This window comes from Anomalospiza imberbis, chromosome 4 (genome assembly GCF_031753505.1).
Source record: "Anomalospiza imberbis isolate Cuckoo-Finch-1a 21T00152 chromosome 4, ASM3175350v1, whole genome shotgun sequence".
Taxonomy (NCBI): domain Eukaryota; kingdom Metazoa; phylum Chordata; class Aves; order Passeriformes; family Viduidae; genus Anomalospiza; species Anomalospiza imberbis.
Window position 1 is genome coordinate 38,881,657 of NC_089684.1, and position 25,070 is coordinate 38,906,726.

Genomic DNA, 25,070 nt, shown 5'->3' on the forward strand with positions numbered 1-25,070 from the left:
TTTCTCAGAAAAAGGTGGCTTTTTTAAGACCCTGATGACAGCAGTGTGATTTGTGGGTGCACATGACTTGTCATGCTAAAATTTAAATATGTGGCTCTTATTTTGAGTCTGTATTAAACTGTAAAAAAGTACTTTGTGTCTAGTAAGTGACTGACTGTAGCCCCTTTGTCCACAGTAGCCTGGCAGTGCTTTGGAGAGCTTCATCCAGGGCAGAATCTTTTCCACAAGATCAAAATGGAATTACTGGAAAAGAATGGGGAGGGAGAGTCCCAATTTAAAGAGAATGATAGTAGCATTTAAGTTGGTTGTATCATGTATTGGTACTCCAGTGTAAAACAACTACAGATTTAAAACCCTACAGCTTTCATATGATGTCAATATTTATTTCTCTTTACTTGACCTGGTTCCTACCTTGTTCACAGTTAGCACTGAGGAGGATCTGTTCAGGTCTTAGGTGGGATGTTTGGTTTTCCACAAACACAGATTACATTTGTATCCTAACATATTTTTGACGGGACTGTGTCCAATCATTAAAGAAAACCACAGAGATCCTCTAACACTGCCATGGCTATAGAACATTTTCCATTGGCATGCAAATGCTATAGAAAGTGCACCCATGGGCAATTCCTTCTGCCAGCAAATTTAACAATAATACCATGATCAAGCTTCAGCTGAGAGAAAAATCTGGGAAGGAATATATTTTCTCCCCTGCTCCAGCAAAGCCTGAAATTTCAGACCATCAGGACACTTTACAAGGTTCATCCACTCCACTGTGAGCAGCTTCCTTCCAAAGCTGCCATTACAATTGCTTTGCTCATATTTCAGCACTGTTGGATCCAGGTATTTCATTCTAGCACATCCTTAATTTCCAAAACTAGATTTATTTATGGAGCAGACCACTTCCTTTCCGGAAAGGTTATATACTTTTCATCACCTGTAATGAATATATAGCTTAATGAATTCATCAGGAGCCTGATGGAAAGACCTTGAAATGAAGTGGGATCTATTCAACAGTTTGCCTGGAGAAAATACAGAACACTCAGCTTGGACACAAAGGAGGATGCATTTGCATTTAATAGCCAATTTTAAGCAAGAAATTCAATGCTTCTCTGCCTGGGCCCCATGATGTGTGCAGACTCAGCTAGGCTTTGATCCAAAACCCTTGACCTAACTCTCTGAGGTACAAACACTGTAGCACAGGAATTGTTTGATATAGATGCTCTCTAAATTGTTTCTCAGAGAACATTCAAATAAAACAGGCATTGTACTTCAGTAGCCAGCCCTGTCCTTCTGTAGCAAAGCTGACATTCATTTACAGAGAGGGCAGCAAAGTTGTCCAAGGATCATCAGGTGCTAAAGAGAAGGGCAGTGCCTTCCTGCTGTCCAGCACATCCAGGAAGATGAGGAGATCACTGAAACCATGCAGCAATGAGTAACCAATTGTTTTGAGTGAGACTTTCTGTGGTACCATAGCTGCACACTTAATAAATCATTGACGGGTTTGTTATGCAAGTGGTCACTGGTACCTTGTACACAGAGCTTCTCCATGCTTTGTTGATCTTTCCACTGCAATTTGTTGCAGGCCTAATAGCTGTTTAAATAATTCCTGACATGGAAAAGTCCAGACCAGATCCAAAAGTGTAAAGCAGAACCCTTAGGCTTAGCTGCTAAATCCAAGCAGCTACCACTGAGCTCAGAGCATCTGCAATCAAGTGCTTGGCACTGTCAGTGCAGCACATTCAGAGCCTCCACAGCAAGTTCTGACTGCCACTTCCAATGCCTCCATTTAGGGGATCACAACCGGAAATTCTGGGACATTCAAAAAGGGAGGTGAAACTTCAGAGTGGAATTGCTAGACAGGCTGTTCAACCTTCTGGGTTCAGTCTGTCTGCATGTAAGGGACAGAAATACTTCCTTCAGGAGGTCAGTTTTCCATTATTTTTATTATTATTATTGTTGTTGCTGCTGCCATTGGTCATAATTACCAGACCAGATAACTGTCAAATCAGTAACATGAGTTTATGTTATCTGGCCACTTGGGAAGTAGATTGGTTACTTTTCCTTGCTTTCTATGATGATGAGAAAATCTAAGTATACCTGGGCTGATAACACCAAATGCTGTGTACACTGGCAGCCCCTGGAAACAAAGTTTAGTCAGATGGCAATAGATTTCAGTAAAATACTCTGGATTTACACCAAAAGGAATGAGAGCAGACTGAATTTTTATTAAATTCACCTGTGTTTGTAATCACAGGCTTGCTAGCCTACTACCAAAATTTCATCTAAAAGGCATCAGTACTAGTGGCAAAAATGGCATTCTGGCCAGAACAAATATTTTACTTTCAGTAAATAAATTTTCACCTTCCTGCCTAAGAATAATGTTGTTGAATTACAGCTGAAATGCTCAGAACCCCTTGGCTTCCAATATAAGCTACTAATGAATGTAAGGGACACTCACTGCAGTTCAAGATCCAGCAGGATCTTCCAGTGAGAGGCTAGGAACTCCACAGAAGCATGATCTAATGGAAAAAATATGATCGAATGCAACCCTCAGTAGAAAAGTTCCTTATATTTCCCTTTTTCAAGGGACGTTTTTACTGGTATAACATTAGCTAATTCTGGGAAATGTCAAATCTGCCTACAAAAGGATTAAGAAAAGGGGTCTAGAAAAATATGACACATAAATCAAGGTTCTCCATAAAACTGCAGATGATAGGGTTTTTTTAATTATTAGTAATTTTTTGGAAAAACCAGGGTACTCCATTTTCATCAAGTGTCTGCTCTGTATCCTTTAGCATAACTTAATAAGTAGAAACACAGGAAGAGGAAAGGCAGTAAAATGTAGATATGGATGGGAAGGTTTTAACTTTGCCATGAAACTGATATCCTTATGGAAAATCCACACTGAACTACAGAAAATCCATACCTCAGCCTGAACACCTCTCTGCCCTGCCAGACCAATTTTCCTGCATTTTCATTTTTCAGTGTGCAGGAAAGTGTTGCAGCCTGGAGGACTAAATGAGGCATCTGGGATCTCAGTGCCAACAGCACAATTCACTCTAGCCACACTCCTCAGGTCCTCACTCAGGCTCCCTCCATCCCAGGGCATCATTCCAGCTGCAGGAGGGTGTTGTGTGCATCACTCCTGGTGTGGCAGGAAATTGGTCCCGGCATGGTGTACATTTCCCCTTGTTGTTATCGTTATTTTCATTCACAGAAACAATTTAATAACCAGCAAAGGGAGAAACTGCCATAAGCATTAAGGATGTTTTGTCTAGGATCCTGGCTCCAAGCCTGGAATTTTTGTCATTAGGTCATATGATAACATTAACAAATAATCATGATAATACCAATATGATAAACAATATCAGAAGATAAAAGTAACAAAGTGTAAGCACTCTTTGACTTATTTTGTCTTTTTCTCACTTGCATTATGGCACACCACTGATTATCTGCTTTCCTGTATGAGTCACCTCACGTTATATCATTTATCCTTCTAGAAGGTTCAGAGGATATCATAAACCATGGAGAGCAAAGCTTGTTCTGCACCCTAATGTAATCTCAAGTGCCTGGTGCTATAATTGTCTGCCTGTTGACTGCTCTGCTTATGGGGCATTTAAAGCAAAGGAAAAGAATGCCTGACTGCAATTTTTTTCCTCCATTCGTACTCCTCTTTAGAACTGATGCTTTCTCTCACTTTCTCTTGCCTATCTTTCCATTGCTCCCTTGTCCTTCCTTTTCCCAGCCTCTTTCCTTCCTCCTCAGTCTCCATGGTGAAATTAATCCTTTCTTTTTCCTAAGCCTGAGACTGAACTCACATCCACAGAACTCTCTAAAAATTATTTGGGCTCCTTCAGGGAGGTGGGATAACCAACAGCCATAAAATCATCAAGTGCACCCAAGAATGCTCTGGGCATAGAGTCTGAGTGACTGTGGAGCCATGCAGCATAACCCACCAAACACACAACCAAACTGAAATCACAGAAAATGTGCGAGAATGTATTGAAATATCAGCTATATCCTCCTCCATCCCACCCATCTGCTCCCCAGATTTGTGTCACAAAAAATCTTTGGTAAATGTCACATAACCTACATTTAAATGTGTTAATTTATCAAGCTTTCATTCATTACTTCCTGAATACAGTCAATAAATTATATATGCTTATGTCCAATGTTTTGGAAATGTTTATAATCCAAAAGCTTCCAACTTCTTCTTTTTTTTGTAAAAGTTTTGTGTTGCTAAGGCAGAAAGAACAGATTTCAGTGTATCATCCTGGTGTAACAGGATGAATTTGTTCTAAGGAAGCCAGGTTAGAAAAAGATTTTTTTTCACAGCTACACATAGAGTGTCTTAGCATTACACTTCAGGCTTACACCACAGAGGGTTTTTTATTTCTATTTGCACAAAATATGTGTATGCAAACTGCCACTGCACGTCTTATACACACAATTCTTTACACACTTTTCTCTGAAATAAATTGCATTTTGCAAGTGTTGCAAAATTATCAGATATCATTCCATTGCACATCAAAGTGAGTAAAGACCGTTTTCCAAAGTGTGGGCTAAACTTGCATTGTTCAATCCTCGTATAAAATAGGCCAAAAGGCACAAAAATCATCCAATAACAGTTTCATTCAACAAGACTACTATGATCAGTTGATACCAAAAAGAAGGTGTTTAAATATTTTTAAAATTAAGTCAGTGTTAATTCATTGTTGTGTTGTCTGCTTCATGAAATCCAATTTGAAATTCAGTGTCTGCCCATACTGTATTTTAGAAACACTTTCCCACAATTTCTGAATGACGAAAAATGCAGCCACATTAAAAAGTGCTCCTCTCTAGCACTTCATACTGCAAGTTATGACATGATCTTTACTTCCACTATTCACTCTTTATTCTGTAAATAATAGAAAATTATATATTATACAAAATGATAATTATTGTTAATTTCATCATTTTTGAAGAGCTACCTGCAAAACAGAGCTACCTGTGAAATGCATTTTTCACTACAGAACTTCTTTTTTAAAATACCATCTTTACAATTAGGGATAAAGGAAAAAAAAATTTTTTCTGTTTAAAAATGTGCACAACTACAGAGTTTGTTCAAGGAATGTGACACACAGAAGTCTTCAGCCTGTAAGGTACATTAGGGATGGCCCAAGGAGTTCACACCTAATGTAACTGTCACACCTAATGACTGGAAACAACAGGAGTGAAGTGAAGCTCATCTCATGACCAAAGGAGTTTGTTGCTCTCAGCTCCCAACTTGTGCCCCACAAAATGCTGTAAGAAACCAATTTTCAAGTTTGCACTTGAAACCATGCTAAAGGTGAAGGGCCCCAAACTCTGCAAGGCACTTAAAGCCAAGCATCCCTTGCAAGTTTTAATGAGTGATGGAAAAGTAAGAAAGCAGGGCCATAATTTTTCAAGCACTTGGAGGCCTGAGTAATGTTAACATGAGTGTAGAACAGAAATGTTTTTCTTTTAATCAGGTTCTGAAGCAATGCCAACACCATCCCAGCATAATGGCACAGGGTAGAGTTCAGAAAACAACAAAATGCTGATCTGTGGTACCACCCAGTGCCTGCTGTAAGTCACAAAGCACACTTTACACATTACAGACCCTGTACAGTCTCACTGGAATAATGGTGGTCTTGCTTTTCTTTCCAAAAGTGAAAGGTGTAATTCTACTACTTTTCTGTGAACATTTTTGAAGCAACGAGCATGGGTTCCAGTCCTATCTGGAGGAACAATCTGACTCGCCTGCATTTTCCCATATTTATGGTTTACATTCAGCTCTCAAAAGCAGTTCCAAACGACCAAACCCACAACAGCTGTTTTCAGAAACAAGCATTTCTTATCATTCAGTATCAAGCATCAGAGCCCATTAGAGTATGGAAGGAATGCCACAAATGAGCTGGGTTTCTAGAGTCCTAGGAGATTTGTTTCAGTTTCTAATCAAACTGGTTCCCAGACTTAATTCAATCCGCCTTTATTTTTCCTACACTTGGCAGGAGAAGGACTTTTTTTTTTTTCCAGAAGCAATTACTGTAAATATGAATGGCTAAGCACTCAAGCAGTATATTAACAATTCTAAATCCTTTTCTTCTGCTCTTGATCATAAAAACCCTTCCATGCAAGCAACAGTAATGCCACTTTTTATAGCATAAAAAGTATAAAGAAAGACCATCTGGGTTGGCATGCCTGTCTTTCTCATACTTGCAGAGATTCAAGGTGACCCCTTCCAATGTTTCAGACTCCCTGATCCCTTTCAAAATAACTGGAGACTTCTTCCAGTTTATCTTACTGGCAGGATCTTTTAAAGGGCATCACATGTATTAGAGATGATGTAAGAAGAGGAAGGAGGGGGAATTATATGAACTGAAACAGTTGCTATGACCCCTGTGCATTTTAAGCTCATTTTGAAACAAATTTGTCCAGTTAGAGGATAGTGACTTCCCATATTAAGATCAACAAGGGGGAAAAGTGTGTAAGTGAGATTGACTTTCACTGCTAAAGCAGCTTTAAATGTTAATCATGTGGTGACACAACATGCTTAAGTGTTGAAAAGACAGGACCCTGCCATAATCAAAATGACACTGCAAGAAAAACCTAATTTGAGCAGGGAAAAGCTTTAGGCTAGTACAATGGGCTTCCTAGATAAAACAGCACAGGCAATTGCAGTTGTACAAATGTATATACACACTCATAAAGAAGGGGATAGAAAAATAAAGAGATACAGGCTTAATTTCCAAGAGTGGAGCAGTGAAGGTGGTTTATATTCTTGAGCTGAAAATAAACACTGAATGAATAACTATCATCAGACCCTGAACCATCAAATATATATTCACTTCTCATGGCAGACTTGTAAGTGGTTAAGTATTTTTACACTATTTCAACAACCAGATCACTTAATCCTATTTACAACCAAGAAACACTATTGATTACCTAAAATGTAGGGGAAAATTCTTTTCTTGTACTTCAGCTGGGAGTGTCAGAAGTCCCTGGCAGAGAAAAGGAAGAAGGTTATTATTAAAAGGTGGATGCTTCCAGGTAGCAGCATTTCTGAAGAGGTATACCACATAACAAACTGCTACTCAGACACAGCATGAGGTGGTAGGAAAGCTCTTCTTAGAGGAAATTCCCCAATTACCCTAATTTAATGGTGCATGTTTTAAATTAAGGCAAGGTCCCTCCTTGATAATACACATTAAAAGAATATTGACCTCATAAAGCATAACCGCACAGGCAATGAATTATAAAGACGGTATGTATCAGAAAGGACAGGCATCCTCCCTTGCCAGCTGGTGTTGAAGAGGTATCAGAGGCAGACCACTGCATTTCTTCCCTTTCTTAAATTCATAGCATTGCCCTCACATCCTTCAGCACTGCTTTAACCAAGAATAGTCCTATAGAATTTTCATACCCAATGAAAATACTGAATATAAGCGTTTTAAACAGACTAAAAGAGCAGATCAGGACCATGCCACCTGCAGCAGAAAAATTACACAGATTATGTTTATTTTTATGATTTGTATTTTGACCATTTGGTTTCATTACATTTTATGAAAAGAGCCTTTTAAGAATTTTTTGCTCATCTTTTAACGCCTGGTTACATTGTTTTTCTTTTTTTACATGAAGAAAGGCTGTGATGTTTACTCTATTTCATTTAATAAACAGTCTCTTATGCTGTAGCACAAAGCATTAAGAAGTTACCTAATTCCTAAAGAAAAGCTCTTTAATGCTGACATTGTTGAACTTACTCATGTTTCCTTCTTATTTATTCAAGTCAACTTCTGCAACATTTCCTTATCCTGGATTTTCATTCTATTTTACCCACATAAAGGCAACCCTTCACAACCTATGATGAACGTCTTGTATTTGCATGGGTTTTTTTTTTTAAGGTTTAATTAGACACTTTAACAATGTCAAGTTGTTAGGCAACAATTTCCAGTTAGGATGGGTTACAAAGGAAGCTCCCAGATCACAAAGGTCCCAGAGCTTTTGAATGGCTTCTCCACTTTTCTGTCCGTGCATGCTGCTGTGTGCTTAAAGAGGGACATCACTCATCTGCATTATTGTGCTGTACATTCATCAAAGTACTGATTAGAATCTAAAAGTTCTCAAATAGCAGTAGGATTTAGTAATTTGTAATCAGATACATAAGAGTGAACAAAAGGAAGTATCAGTGCTTTCAAAGGGAGTTTGTGACCTTCTGGTGCAGGTTCTGGAATGACTTTCTCTGCTGATCTTAAATTGTACCTGAATGGCAATATTAACAAAGCAGTTGGATGTATATTCCAGCTGAGGGAAAGTCAAGAATCTACTCTGTAATTACATTTTGATGTTTTATTGTTTTAGGGGTATTAATACATGAGAAGGCAGAAAGACATGAGCAGCTAAGTACAGTGAGAGTCTCAAATTTTTCATTTGCAGTGGCTAACACTTGTAGTGGTGATGTTCTGGTTTCCCAGGGGCATGCTGCTGCATTTTGACCAGTTTGATGCCATGGAAGCTTTGCCTTGATCACAGATCCATAATGTGCATGTGTTGGATACTACGTGAAAAACATAATGATAGCTGACATTAAATATCTGTGGTGGGTATGAGTCCTCTCTCTCTCTCTCTGATACCATGGAGAAGATTTCAATCTATATTACAGTATGAAACAAGCCAAGCATTTCATTTTTATTTCCATCACAAAAAAAAAAAAAAAAAAACCATTTCAACAGCAAACTTGTCTCCCTTCAGAGCAGCTCTTCCATCTGCATAAAATGCCAATAAATCACTCCATACTTGACTATTCTGGTGCACAGCACATCCCAAAGAAAGTTTAGAGTTTCAAGTCAAGACATCTTTGTCAATGACCTCAAGGCTCTCACGGATCTCAGGTGGAACCCAGCTCACGAGTTCCCTTCTCACTTTCAGCCTCCCAGGCAATATCTGCTGCTTCCAGTATTTCATTAGGTTATTGCCTTGCTTACAAAATGCAGATGTGTTTAGATGACAGGCAGGACCCTTGCTCCCACCCAGCAAGGCCCACATCTCTCTTTTGAATGTACTGATGGCATATTTCAGTGCAGATACTTGGTCACCACCTCCCACAGCCAGACAAGGATCCACAAGAATCTCTAGACTTTTCATCCCTGGCAGGGGCCTGTGGGGACCCCACTCAGCAGCTCGGAGCTGCTTCAGACTGTTCAAAATTGTCTTCAGCTGCAACATCCTCCCAAGGGCTGCTGCAGCAGCTGGGGCTTGCCAGAGTTCACAGATAGTTTAAGCCTCGCTCCTGGCCAGCCTCAGCTACATCCCAAGCGTGCTACCCCATGGAAGGCACAGCAAGAGGATGCTGCAGGGACCAGGCTCCTGAAGATCAGGGGTATTGAGTAAATTTTCCTCGTGCAAGGCAATGGATGTAAGTTCAGCACTGCTTCTTTCAGACAGGGATTCTCCCCACACACACTGCTCTCATTAAAGGAAAGTTGCCATGTGTTAGATAACCCTAAACTATCAGCAAGAAGGAACAGTGGGAAGCATTTCCTTCACATGACTGGATACTGTGAACTTTACTTAGGTTTTAAAAATTCCATATCAAGCAGCTTCCCACAAAATGCACAGATGTCCATTTGTGCAGCTCAGGGGGTGAAAAGTTCCTTCATATTCCGGGAATACAGCTACATGTCTGCACATCCACGGATTTTGGAAACACTACTGGCTGCTTCTATTTCCAGAGGTTGAGTTCACACTGTATTGTAACAGATCGTTTCAGTAGGTCAGAGAGAACACGAACTCAGGGTCTGGAAGGAAGGTCCCTAATGGGGGCTCTCAGAATCTGCTGTTGTTTTCAGCTGCAGCCTTGTTTTTCAGAGCTCTGCCAGCACCAGCAGCTCCTGCTCACAGAAGCAATTTGATTTTTGGCCATTTTTACAAAGCACACAGTTCCCATTCAGCAGCCCACGTTCTGCCTTTGTTCATTGTCATTAAAACTTCACTAACAACAGGCAGGGGTGTAAATGAATGGAGACTCTGCTTCCCTCTTCTGTTTCCTGAACTCCAGCCAAAATCATCGCGTTTCAAACATCCTGAATAAAATCATAAATCCTTCCCCATGGGGAGCAGGGTGTTCCCCTTGGAAGTTGGCCTGTGGTTCCAAACCACTTCAGGAATATAGGACAGGTTTCTAAAACTGAAACGGAGACATGTCTGACTTTTTTGTAATGCATAACTTTTGCTTCCTTTTCTCTGAAAACAATGCTTTGCATGTTTTTTAAAATAATATTCCCTTCTGAATCTATATATTTAAAATGTGCATAGCTGAGCTGCCAGATGCTATAAATTGTCCCAGCTCAACTGGAAATGAGGAATCTATTCTGCCTTATGCAGGGGGAGAATTTCAAACCCAGTTTTATATGCAGCCTTACTTATGCTAAGATGTTGTTGGAGATCACTTGGTTCTGACCTTTAAGATACATTAAAATACTTCTGGTTTTTCGCACAATTATTATTATTAATCTTCTCCCGGATGGTATAGCCTACAGTATATTCATTTATTAGTGAAATTAAATTCCAACAGGGAGAGCACTTGGGTAAAACATCCTCAGGCTTTTGGGTATTCTGAGGGAAATCATGTGCATAAATGAGCTCTTTTTTTTCTGTATATACATGAGCTTTTCCCAGAAAATAAAGAGGCAGCTACTTCACTGAAATTCTGGTAATTATCCTCATATATAATGTGAAAGTAATGATCTATCATAGCCCATAAAAATAAGTGAAGTCCAGTAAATAAGCAGTTCTTGCCAGAAGTCAGCATGTTTTTCTAAAACCTTTGCTTGCTGGGCTTTGACTAATTCAGTACAGCAGGTTCATTAAGTCATTAAATCCCTTCTGTGCATTAAAGATCTGCTGCTGTTCCTGGCACACACTGGCACTATGTGCACATTGGGAAATTCCCATCTCTCTGCCCAGGAATATCTGTTTCCTTTTCAGCTTGCACTGCAAACTCAGCACATCGTTCTGCATTCATGTCCATCAGTGATTTGTGCTAGCCATCTCATTCAGGAACAGAATTGCTTTAAACTAAAGAAAACTTCTTAATCATATTTTACTTTCTTTTTCTTTTTTTTCACTCAGAAACTGGATGTGACAGGAAATGCTAAAGCACTGCAGAATCTATCTTATTATAATTCAAAAACAGAAACACAGTAGTAGCTATCTTTCATGATAGGGCCTGGACTTTGTGTTTCACTATTGCACAAGAATAGATTTAGCATGTTTAGGATCAGGAAATTGAAAAAGCAGCTTAAAATCACTGTGTACCAAACCCTAAAGTTCCACCAGATGCAGGAGGGTCAGACTCAAAATATTTGACCTCCTTCAGGATTCCTATGTGCCCTGAATGACAATGCTCCCTGCTGAGGGTTTTCCAGCTTGTGCCACAGGACTCAATTAAACAAACATCAGCCAACCTCTGACCCCAGTACACCTCTTTAATGCTCACATTATTTGCCCATCCTTAAGGCAGACAAGTCCCAGGCTACAGTTGCCATAGTAACTTGGATAAGGTGCCACAGAGAAAACCGCAAAACTCGCGTAATGCAAGTACCAACCAGTTTTTCTAACCAGGAAAAGGCTCCTTCTGAAAGCAACACAACCCGAAGAACACTTCCACCTGGTCTCAAAAAGAAATTGCAATTTTTTGCTACACTACAGTATTCCATAATCACCTGCAGCCACTAAAATCCATAGGGAAAACACATCAAAATTTCAGTAACATTGCTGGGACACATGGGATAGACTTAGGAAAGCTGCTTCCAGAGTAATGTCCAGTCGCTGCCTGCAGCAAGTTCATTCAAACAAATCTCATCTCTGATTAAGCTGTATAACAGGGTCAGCAGCATTTGAAGGGCTGTGGTGTAATTCTCATGAGTATGACATCCTTTGTGCTCTGAGAAGGAATGGAAAATGATTGAGGTTATCCACCACTATAGAGAAATTTGATGCCTGGTTTCAAACGTATTTTACACTCAACTCTTTTCCTGGCTCTCTCTACTTGCAACATCTCTGTGGTGAATTTCTGAACTGAACTGCGGGGGTGGTTTTATTGCTTCCTGGCCATAAATGAGAACGCAAAGTCATTTTAAAAAATCAATTACCTGTAAAATGCAGTGTCAGACATTAATATTTTTACTCTTTTTATTTACTAAGGGAAGTTAAAATAATTTGCTCTAAACACAGTTTCTGTGGAAACACCAGTTGCCTGTCAGAGTCATTGTCAGTCGCAGGAATTCTGCAGAACGAAAGCAAAGGTTACTTGGTTTTAGTGTATTTTGGCCAAGCTGCCAATAGTATAAAATCACCTTAGCACTGGTATGCACATCTGATGATGCCCACAAGGTTGTCCCCAGGGAGAAAAATCACTGCCTGCTCCCTGGCTGAGGTCCAGCAGCTGGGCATGTACTCTTTGCATATCATTTACATATCTTTACATACATCTATATAGATATCTTTGTATATCCTGATGTAAAGGAGACAGATTCACTCTTCACATGCCAAAAGCCCTCATTTTGGAAACTCAGGTTACAGTCTGCAGGGAAGAACATATTCTAGCAGAATGTGGAAACCAACCTCAAGGGGCCCAGTCAAGCTGAATTCAACTATAAAGGTCTGTGTCAAACAAACATCACAGAGCCTTCAGAGACCAAAGAACCTCTTCACTCCCATCTCAGAGAAAAGGCGTAAAAGAAGGAGGAGGATACCAAAAGCTGCAAGCCTGTGCTCTTCCAGAAGAATGTGAGCCAGCATTGCCTCCTGTGAGGGTCTGTGGATTATTTACCACAGTCTAGCTTGCCCTTAAACAACACAAGGGCCTTGGATTAGACACATGATGAATTTTCTCTCTCAAGCAGGCTTCTTGAGCTTCACTCTTGTGGTTTTTGAAACAAGGAAAAACACTCCAGGAAAGAACAGTGTAAACCATATCTCAAATTTAAATATTTATATTTTCTATATATTGCACTTGAAATTCAGGCTGCATATAAACCACAGGTTTTGGAGAGAAATTAGATAGTTATAGTTGGGAAATCACAGAATTTAGTGAACACTGAAGAGCTGTTTCATATTATTTAATCTCATCTTTAAAGGAAAAACTGCATGACACTGAATGACAGAGATTATAATGCTTAGGCTTAAGGGGAAAGAAGATGATAGGGCACTTATATTTACGCTATAGCAAATCTGCAGCCAAATGCTCTAAGGAAAAACACTAAGTTAACTCAGCATCTGCAAGATCAATATAATTCTTTAAGAGGAAAGAGCTCTCTATTTAACTTATTTTTCTCCCACAGGGGACTGTGTCAGACTGTTTCAGGAAGCAGTAAATTGCAGAGTTTGTGGACTCTGCTCAGGCACAACAACAAATCATTGTAATTCAAGTGATGAAGTAAAAAATATCACAATCTGATAGAAAGTAGTTTTCATGTTCTGAACTGCAGCTAAAGTTGTGGCCTCAAACTGTGTAAAATAATCCATACTGCTTGTGACCCATGCCTACATAGACTGAAGTACCAAGCTGAATATCCAGTCTTTACAGTCTGTAATGAGTTGAAGAATAAAAACCACTTTTCTTGTTTCCATGGAATATTTTAGGACTCCGGTAGAGCTTCCTGATAGGTGACCCCTAATCCTGAGTCGTGGCTGAGTTCACATTCAATTGGTGTGGGTATAGCAAAGCTCTTAACTCGCTCCCAACTTATGCACAGGAAGAGAAGTTGTGAGAGAAAAACAATACCTGAACAGAGAAAAGAACCAAAAACATGGTGAAACTGTCCTGAAGTCACATGTACATCATCACCCTTCCTTCCCCAGCAGAGGGACTGGTAACACACTAATGAAGAGGAGTTTGAAGGACAGCATTGAAGAAGAATATGGGATTACCATTCCCCCTGGATAGCTGAGATGAGCTTGTTGGAAAAAACAAGATTGTCAATAGGGATCGATAGACTGGATGGAGGCATCTCAAGACTGGCCAGCAGAGGCAGAAGGAAGGGCCTTCAGACTGAGGACAAGAAGGACATTGAGGGAAAGGAGAGGTACTCAAAACTATGTTCTAGGACTGCCACCTTGGCAACTACACTCTGGAGGAGCTGCTCAAGGGAGGACTGTAGCTGTCATGCAAAAGACACAAGGAAAAGCCCTGTCAAATATTTTAGCTGGATAAAAATTGCCCTATCATTGAGTTAATGTGAAACAGAATCAGCAAAAGGTACAACACAGGCATAGGTCAAGCTGAAGACAGAACTCAGATTATGGCTGACAGGTTAGACCATAGCAATACGTACTCTGATTAAGAAAGGAAATACTCTTCAGCATGGAATTGAGAGAATGCATCATTTGGCTTTTTTTTTTTTTTTAGTGTTAGCATGGAGTACTTGATAGCTGCTGTGAAAACTTCCTGGCATAAACTTAAGATGCATGATGAATGTCTAAGCTTAACTAAATCATCTTCAGAGAAAAATTAGAGATAATAGTCAAATCCCTGAGGAATTAGTTGATTTGATAACATTCTGTATAGTGTCATGATTTTAATGTCTGATATCTCAGTGCTACAGGAGGTCAAATGACTGAAAGCAGCTGCTGCCTGCTTCCCCATGAATGTGGAAATCCTCCCTTTTCCATAGACTTAACTTCCCAGTTCTTGCTGTGAAGCTAACTGAGCTGGCCAGAAGACAAGAATTCCTCACGAAAAACACTGAGGTTTTGGCATTTGCCATTCAGATGAAAAAATAAAGGATTCCAAAATATTTCACCACAGGGAGAAGAATGTCTGTGAATTACTCCAGAGCAGCACTGAAAGCACTTGTCCAGTGGTGATTCAAGTCTGCTCTCCTCAATTTCTGTAGCTGACTTTTCAAAGAAAGAGGGGAAAACATCCAAATCTTCCCTCTGGATTCAGCTGTTCCTCCAAAAAATATTAAAATAAGAGGCTGAATGTTTCCTTCTCTTTTAATGAGAGGTCATTATCTACGCATTCCCAAGATAAACTATGGGAAACATACAGCAGGGTGATTTCCAACTGAATCAAGGAGAATGAAAGATGATGAGAAGAGTTTTTGTATCTAGTGTACAAAGCATAACATCAGCTAAAGGCTGCACAAACTGCCAAATGACTCAATACCAGACATAGAATAATTTAGGCTGGAAAAGACCTCTCAGATCATCAAGTCCAACTGTTAACCCTGCACTGCCAAGTCCAGTACTAAGCCATGTCCCCAAGAGCTACATATTAAGGCACAAGTGGCCATTGAATACAAACATGCCATGTACAGATGTCAGGGAAGCTGAGGCAGGAACAGGACACCCAAATGCCATGTGGTCACCAAGTTAGCAGGTAACACTGAGCTGGCACCCTCTGTAACCTGGTATTTAGCTCATGCTGCTGGGTAGGGGCTGAAACCAATCATGTTCTGGTTAATTTGCCTTGAGTAACTACAGCTGGTGGTCCAGAAGAAAATTACTCTGAAATTAATCTGCAGCATCTCATAGTAAAGGTTTCCGTTAGCCAGCAAGGAGTGTCCCAGGGCTAGCCCTGCCCAGTGCTCTGAGAGACTCTCAGGAATGAGCAGTAGGAGGAGAATATTTCCATTTAAATACATTCTGAATGTTTTCATGCTTCACATCCTTCTCCTTTCCTTTTCCCAGCCACTCTGTTCTCACAGCAATTGAGACTCTCCAGTGAAACTTGCTTAGTTGCCTGGATATTTTTATGGATAAGATGTTTTCTTCTTTAATTCCATCTTTGGAGCGATCTGCAGTAAAAATGAGGTTGCTTTTTTTCACTATACACCCTAACTGGCTAGTATCTGCATTCTGTTTAAGTCCAGGATATATGTGGCTTTATAAGGTTACATAAATATTATAAATGCCCTGTGTAAGTATTTGACTTTTTCATAGTCAATGAGAACTGTTTGTACACGTAAGGCAAGCAAGATTTATCCTGTAATGGGTAATCCTGTCTTCATTTAATAAATAATCCTTTATTTACTTTTCCTCGGTTCTCAAAGTCAGTCTTCAGAACCTAAAAAAAACAACCCATGACCTCATTACCTTCTCCCTTCATGGCGCTGGAAGCCTAGGGATGACTGAGCTTATGTTAACATGCTTGCAAGTAACCATTCAGCCTTTTTCCCCTCTCCTTTGAAGCAGCTTTTCCTACGAAGGCCATTCTGAGAACTGCCATGATGTTCCATAACACAAAAACCTCATGGGGCAGGATTGGAGGGGAAAAAATAATTTCAGAACCAAGCATGAATTCTAGGATTAATTGCCAGGACTACCACTTGGTGTTTGTGTTTCACACAGTCTTTGGTTTAGTGTGACTTAAAGTCTTTCTGATTTCAAAGTTTGAAACCTCCCTGCTGCATGTCAGCACCATTTCCTAATCAGCTCCTTCAGCTTTGAGAAGTCTGCTGTAAAGTGAAAGAAATTCTGCCTGGACTAAGAGATTTCCTATCCAGATGAAAGCCTCTAAAACAAAGCAACAGCACTTTGCAATATGTCATCATAAATATTGACATGATTTATTTCAAAGTGCTTACTAAAATTAGGCTTTTAATCCCATGCTGAAGCATTTAAATCAATGTCAACCTTTTCCAAAATGACAAGTATTCAACCAGTATCCCCTGAAATATATGGTTTTGGTGACCAGCACTTTTGGATGTCAGGCTATTAATTTTTGCAGCTATCTTTCAACAACCAATTTTGCTTGACCCGTATTTCAAAGATGTCTTATAAAAACTGGAGAAGGAAGAATTTTTAATCCTGGCAACACTACAGCAGTTACTATCAATGGGGCCTTGATTTAATAATAATGTTGTTGTGAAACAGATCTTAAGATAATGTTGTTTAAAATGGGACAAACTAACTCATAAGGTCCCTTTTCTTTTTGGTAAACTATGTACAGTGCTGCCTGTATTCCAGTTCCTGTAGCATGCCTCCTACCATCTGTTTTCCATTTTTCTGTAATTTCCATTCATGCCCTTTGGCCTATTCCCTGTGTTCAGAAGAAAACAGTAATTAAAAATGGCATTATCTCTTTTGCCTTTTCCAAACCACATAAATAGAAGACGTTTAATTTTTTTTTTAATGTCCCTATAAGTTGTCTAGTATCTTTTACTACAAGATCAATCTTACTGTTATTTTTTTAAGGATCTTAAGAGTGGTCTAGTAGTGACCAGCTACAGACTCTTGTTGACCACAGTAATGAAGAGGTTTGATTTTCACTGCATCTGATGTCCATCATTTCATTAGCACAGGTTTCAATGAGTATCCTTGTCCCTGCTAGGCTGCAAAAATTATCTATAAGACTAGAGAGCAATATAAGACTTGCACTGTGTTTACAGCAAGCTCCTCACATTGTCAATGCCCACATGAGGTGGAAGTCAGCATGTGCATCATTTCTGTCCCACAAACTCAGAACAACTCTTTGTTTTCCCTCACACCTACAGACAAAAATATAATTTCATTACTCAGTATAAATGGTACATAAAAAAAAAAAGCTGTTGACCTTTTAAACTGTTGTACACTGAAAAGTACAATCGTCTTTAGTAATCCTGGAGCTGTTCTTACCAAAATCAAGCCATACTTCATGCCAATGACATCAGAGACCTAAAATACAGCCTTTCTTTGACACTAGAGTTGTGTTATAACCACAGTCTTGTGTTCTGTGGCTGCCTTTTTGGGAGTCATATATTTGAAATTTGACATTTATATTAAAATCACCTCTAGGGAAAAGGAAATTGGGCTTTTAAAATCATATATATGAACTCTTAAATTATTTCCTTAGTAAATACTGTCTTTCAATAGCTCCAGATAATGCACAGACGCAATACACAGCATGCATGACGTGTTTGCTGTACACCAAAGAGTTAACTGAAAATATCTGGAAGATGATGCCCTCATACCAGCCTTCATAAAAGATAAACAGAAATTTAGAATTCCAATGTTAGTGCTGCAAATAAATATGAAAGATTTGCCTCTTAATTCAAGCATTTCTCTGTGCCACAAAATACTTCAGAACCCATAAAGCACCACGGGAAAAAAAAAGGGTGACATAAAAAGGAGGTACAAAATTATATAAAAATAATTTTAAAGAGAAAATGCTGTGCTATGTAATATTCCTGTCACTAATGGAGTCATCCTTAGAAAATTATACACACTCTATATGCATGAATATGTATCTTCTTATTGATTTTGTGTATTTGCTTTGTATTTTACATACATTATCACAGTACATGGTAATGGACTTGGTGCATTCCTCAATCTCATTTTCCTTTAGCAAAATAAAGTTCAGGTTTGTTTGACACTTATGAAAAAGCCTACAAAACAAATAAAACCAACAAACTCCACAAAACAGGTTGAACAAATCAAGCTGTAATGCCATTTGTTTAATCCTCTGCACCGATTTCAGACAGCTGGATAGAAAAATTAGTGCATTTTAAAATACAGAGATTTGCTGTACTTCAGCACAGCGTAACTGTTGTTGGCAGGAACAAGAGGCAGCTTGGTGAAAAACATAAGGATAAAAAGCAGCACTGGGCTTGGGACTGGAGTCTTCATATGTCTGACAGAAATACTGACTTCAATGGAATGGCTACAACACTCAAAGCACCACACACCAGTGAGTTCTGTGCCAAATATATAATTACCAAAACCACTGTAATCAAATATTCTAAATGAAGGTTTTTTGTTTTTGTTTTTTTTTTTAATTTAATACAAACCTACTATGTCCAATTTCCCAGTATAGAGGTAAGGATATTATTTTGCAGTCTTCTATATTACACATGGTCCTAAAGTCACTTGATACTCATTATTTGCTATTTCTGAAACATCATGAAAACCTGTCAATAGATTTTCTAGTCTTTACTTATGAAAAAGCTTCATGTGTATTTTGAAAGGGTTTTTTTTCTAGTTTCTTGACAGCGATCTGTGAAACAAAATTAATCTTCAGTGTAGTGCATAAGGAGCTTTTTAGCTTGCTAAAAAAGAGTGTTTGCCATTGGCTTTTCTTTGGTCCATCTCACAAAATCCTTTTCAGAAGCCTAAAGAGAAATATTTAGCTACTGGAACCGAGTTCCTTATTTCCACATTCATCTTGTTGCCCAAAGTAATATCCTCTGCATATTTCATCTTTCCTCCCACTTATTCAAGGATACAGTGAACAACACTCATATCTCCACTCTGATTAAAGCAGAGAGTGAATTCCCTTCAAACATGAATTAGTGCTACACAGAATGAGGATGTATTTAACTTCCTAGAAATGCAGCTTTTTTCTGCAATATGCATTGCATCCAGATCAATAAATCATTCAGATCCTGTGTGACTTCAACTTTCCAAAGTGCAGAGGTCAAGCTACAGTGGAACTAGTAAATATCAGTTTCACATAGATATGCAATTAAACCATCTGTTTGTGTCTTCTTTGCCTATTAAGATGTTTGTTCTGTTAATTGTAGGCAAAACATAAGTAGACATTGTGATTTTGTTCCGACGTGGGGAACTTTGCATCCTACATTCAACTTAAACAAGCTGTCATCACAGCTCTTAGCCACTGCTGTATTTTTCATAGGGTGTGTCAAGCTTGGTAAAACTTTCGTCTCAGAGATGCTAGTTACCCTGAAAATACTTTGCTACAAAGAAAAGTGGAGACTTGTCAGCTCCCTGAATCACTTTTTTTTTTTTTTTTTGGTAGGTTTAAATGCACTAAGTTCTTGTTCTGTAGCAATAAAGGGAAAGTTGGTGGGATTTTATATGGGAGTTGATTTCATATGAGTGAAGCCAAACTGCATAATCTGATCTGTCTCAGCCGCCAGCCTCACAAACACCTACATTTGTGCTCAGCTGTGAGTTTGGGAGCACATTCTCATCAGAACGTTTGCACCCTGCCAGCATTTGCATCACACAAAGTGGAAATCTCTGTAAATGAAACGGTATCTACGGTGGTAGGAGCCCGGCAAGTGCAGCCAAGGCCTCTGAATCTACTCATACAGCACAAATACTTACAGCACGGGAGGTATTACGAGGCAGAGGAAGCAACGCAACTGGAACACCAGACCCTGAGTCCAGAGTCTTCTCCAAACTGCTGTTTACTCATGACAGGATCTTGGCATGCTCTTTAAGTTGCCTTTGTCTCCGTTCCCCTGTCCATCTCTGCAAAACCAGTTAAGATCCAGAGATGAGAAGCAGTTTTTCTAATTGCTAAGCTCATTATTGTTGCTCCTTTGGGGGCAAAACTCCCTTACTAAAGAGAATTAGGATGCCAATTGTCACTTATTAGAGCTAACAACACACAAACTTCACAAATTCATGTGCTTTTCCTACCTCTGTTGTTGACAAATAACAGCAGTCTCTTAAAAGGATGCACAGCCCAACTCTTTGAATTGAAAAGCAGAACTTCCACGGCTTTCTTGCATTAATGCTGACCTCAGGTGCCCAAGGCAACAACAGATCCTTCTCCCTCTGGTATCACTACTCACTTGGGAAGGTACCAGACTGACAGAATCTTTGTTTGCCAAGAGCAGACCTACAAATTATCTTCTCCTTCACCTGCCCTCTAAAAAGTGTAAGTATTATTTTTCAACCAATTATTTCTCAAACGCATAATCATTAGAAATGTCAGTAAAATAATAACTCGAGGGTGCTTCCTGTTAAATTTCTTAATAACCACATCCTCTGCTAATAAACACCTAGGCCTTTGGCCTCAAGTTTATTTAGCCCAGGATATAGGTATTATTACCTCATTAAGAGAAAACACCCTCAAGATATTATTTAAGTACCTCCAGAAGGGAAAACGGCTGAATGAAAAGGATGTATAGGCCAGCTGTTTAAAATTCGCTGGGTAAGCCAATTTTACATGCAAGTCACCAAAAATTGGGTTTACATTGGATCAAGAGATACTTATTTCTAACACGATAGCAGGCAGTTAGCTGTGTGTTTGCAGGAAGAAGCTGAAGGTATACCAAAGTTAAGGAAAGGCCCTGATTTAAATGTCCTGGACACTGAGCATTTAGCAATATGATAATTACTAGCTTTGATATATTCCATTTCTGCTGTTATGTTGGAAAATGTTGGTGACACTTTGCTTGACTTTTCCACTTCAGAAAAGGCAACTTTTAAATTAAATGTGATGAAACTGTTTCTATAGCACCATCAGTTCATGTACCTAAATCTCAGCATGTGGGCAAATTTTCATGGACTCCACAGCTGGGATATTAAGCATTATCATATCCTTTTGACTAGAAACCACCTGAAAATAAATCCTTAGCTTTGTTTAATTTATATCTTTAAATAGTGCAGGATCTCTTAATATATTACTAGACAGGCATATTTTTTCAAAACAGAAGAGCATGTATATCATCTTTTTTTATTATTTTAATGATGAAACAACAATGCTGTTTGGCAACTATATGAACAATTAGTCTAAGGGTTGGATATGTTCATCAAGAACAAAATATTCTAATTATTTCCAATGCATATCATGGCACTATTATAATGGAAGCAGAGAGGGCACAGAGGCTCTCACTTCACTTGGTTGAGACTCCAGAAAATATGGGAGGGACTGGTAACTGTGCCTGCCCAGTTTAAGGAGGGATTAGGGACTGATGTCTGTCCTGGCACACAAAAATTTATCAAAGTTGCCATTAAGGAGGAGGAGAACAATGGGGGGTTCCACTACAGGGAAAGGAGCTGGCAAACCCTGGAGCTCTGAGCTTTTCCTGACCTTACCCATCAGTGTTTATGGCATTAGGGCCCTAACTTTCACAGGCCACATTCCCATCTTGCTCAGTGTTCTTCTCCAGAGCCACACAGACAGGTTTGGTGACTCCATTATCCATGCACAGAATATGACCTCAGGCAAAGAGTACTTCGGGAAACCCACTTTAAACCACAGGTCCTGCAATAATGCAAGTGGTGAGCAGAGTAAAAATGAAAGAATACAAAAGTGTGGCATGGAGAATGTCTGTATCCATCAAAACAAAATCTTTTTTATAGCACCTGCCTCTCCAGCACCTGCCTTCATTTCTCCCCTAACCTCCCAAAAGGACATTTCTGTGAATAGAACTGTTTAGTTTCGATTTATATGTATATAGCACTGTGGACTATGATTATTGAAGTAGTTTACAAAGTCAGGCAACGCAAGGGAAGCCCAAATAATCCTCTTTATTGACTGGCAACCTTCCATCAGAGGAAGTTGTAGGCTACCTTAGATGTAATTACCCCACAGAAACATCATATATTTTATATATGCTCACATACAAAGAAAGAAAACACCAAACAGGCATCATCTGGAAAGAAAATGTTGGAAAGGCAGCAAGAAATCATTAAAAGTAGAAGGAAAACCCACCTGAATGAACTGAAACTCTGAACTTGGAAATTGATTAGACTGACCTGAGTGAGCCCACGGGACAAACCTGACCACAGAATCATATGGGTTGGAAGGGACCTTAAAGCCCATCTCATTCCACCCCCTGCCATAAGCAGGGACACCTTCCACTGTCCCAGGTTGCCCCATTTCTAGGGATGGGACACCCACAACTTCTCTGGGCAACCCTTATCAGTGTCTCACCACTCTCAAAATTTCTTCCTAACATCTAATATCAACCTACTCTTTTTCTGTTTGAAGTCTTGTCCTGTCACTACATGCTCTTGTAATCGAGATGCTCAAAATTCACTGTCAGCCACTTCTCTCTCTTTGGAATGTTTTATTGTTTCCTGCCTTTGAGTCAAACAATAAGCGTCTTTCTCATTTTATTATTTTATTTCAATATAAAACTGGCAAAACACAGAAAGAGTCACATCTTGGCTCTCCCTCTGTACACTTATCATTGGTCACTGTACTCTCAGTCCTCAAACAGCAGAACAAGGTATGAGCCAGCACAAGAAGTGTTAGTGGAATCAAACCCTGAAATTAGGCTTTTAGATAATGAGCTGATGTTCTCTGTCTCAAAAAAAACCCCAGCAAAACAGAAAAACAACCTCCCTTCTGTCTCCCTACATGCCCATTTTGGAAATGTGTACAATAAACAATTTCAGCTTTTCTAGCAACATCAGAACATTGACCTCCCGGCAGAGCAGTGATGATGGACCTAAAGCATGTCCAGGAGCCAGGTGAAGCTGCTGGGTGTCCTACCTGAGCTTTTCCTTGCCTGAGCAGCACCCACCTCTGGCAGCCTCCGGGCCAGCATACCAGGGCTCTGAAGGAATGGCATGTTTGTAAACTAAACAGGAAAGAGGAATAAGCCAGACACTTACATCACCTGACAGATGTCTTTCTCAAGCATGCAAGTTCATTTAAGGATTTTCCATGGCATGTGTTGACTCAAATCCATAAATAAATGGAAAAGTAAATAAAGGAAGGGGTGGGGGAAGAAAGGAAGGGAGAAAAGAATGAGAGAAAGGGAGAGAAGGGGTGTCATGCTCAACATGTTTTGCACCCTGTAAAAAGGAATTAAGTGACTTGGGCTCCCTGCCCCCTTCTCCCTTTATGTCTGGAAGTGAGTCCTTTTGAAACACTATCGCTACTGGCAGCACAGCAACACATAATAACATGGTAGCAACACATAAAACTGTCAGTCTTCAATGGAAATGGATGGTTAGGCTGAGGGGGTAAACAGACTAAATCAATTTGAACATGCATGTTAAGGACTATGAAAGGGCAGAGTTTAGTGCTGCTAAGCTGGAAAACATTTGTCTCTGTCTCGTTGTATTTCCCTGCCATTCAGCGGCATCCACCCACAGGCCTCTCGCTTGGCTCCAGTCAGACTCCACGACTGATTAATGGCAGCTGGAGGTGTCCAGTAATTTCCTCACCTAATAATAAACTACAACCCAAAACAGGGGTTCCCCTCAGGCCCACATTTAACACAGCTCTACTTACTATCAGGGGAAAGGCAATTATCCCACATCTGCTCTCGTCTTTGAGACAGTGGACATTTAAGTGGCTTTGAGAGGTGACGCGGTTGGCTTCGGGCACATCATCTTTGTCCGTGGCAGGGGAAACAAAGCTCAGAGAGCAGAGAGAATCTGCATCACTCTTACACAGGGATCATTAAGGAGGGAAGGAAAAAGTGGGGAGGGAATGTCATTTTTGCAAGGGGAAAAGAGTCTCTCCTCCGACAAATCTTAACACCAACATGACCTTAAAAACAGAGCGACTTTCTTTGTCTTATCCTAATCCCAGGGTCACCAGCACACACAATTATGATTTCAGTGGCTGAGGCTTAAGCAATCAGTCTGGCTCACCACTTCCTACCCAAAGGTGCCCAATAAAACCTTTTATATGAAGACACATCCTCAACAAGAACTTTTCCAGATTTTGTTAGCAATTAAAACAAAGCCTTGTTACTGAAAGAGTTGCATGGATTTGTGTACTCAGCATTAAGGCTACAAAGACAGTATTGTCTATGTGGGATATCAGATTAATTACATGTATCACATTTACATTAGTAACTTACTGGTTTAATAAGCAATCATTTATACAACCTGAGGGAAATGGTTTTTAATATTTTTTAGGTGGGTAACCTATCAACTTTCGTACAGTTACCTGAGTGAATAAGGGATAAAGATTTAGCTGTAGATAATTGATAGCAATATTGAGAGCATGAAATACCTTATCAATTCTTTAGCTGACAGCAAATTAATATATAAATATGCATGCAAAACACAGGATTATTCCTTGTGCACCTGGTCCTCTATACTCCAGTACTATGAATACAAAAAATACTGGGATAACATTCAGTTTCAACTCTCCTGCAACAAAAAGATGTGAAAGCTGAGTATTCCAGCTTCTTAGTGAATGGACAATTACAAGCAATGCAGATGCCAATATTTTTGCAGTAGTACTTCCTCACTATAGGAACAGGATACAACGGCAGCCAAAAAGGAAGTAAATTGTGTCCCATACTGTTTGACAGGCTCTATTAATACCTGCAATTCGTGATGTCTCTCAAATTTTGAAAAGCAAAAAATGCATATGCCTATGTGCACATGAATGTGCCTCTCCACAGGAACAAATCTAATTA

General features: G+C 39.5%; 1 long non-coding RNA gene across 3 annotated transcripts in view; it reads right to left on the minus strand.

The window, feature by feature from the left end:
* The window catches only part of LOC137472630 (uncharacterized), a 206,501-nt gene that overhangs the window by 37,520 nt on the left and 143,911 nt on the right, over positions 1-25,070 (minus strand). For all 3 annotated transcript variants that reach the window (XR_010998322.1, XR_010998320.1, XR_010998321.1), the window contains one exon: positions 6,949-7,004. This is a non-coding gene — a long non-coding RNA (uncharacterized lncRNA). The remainder of the gene's footprint in view (positions 1-6,948; positions 7,005-25,070) is intronic.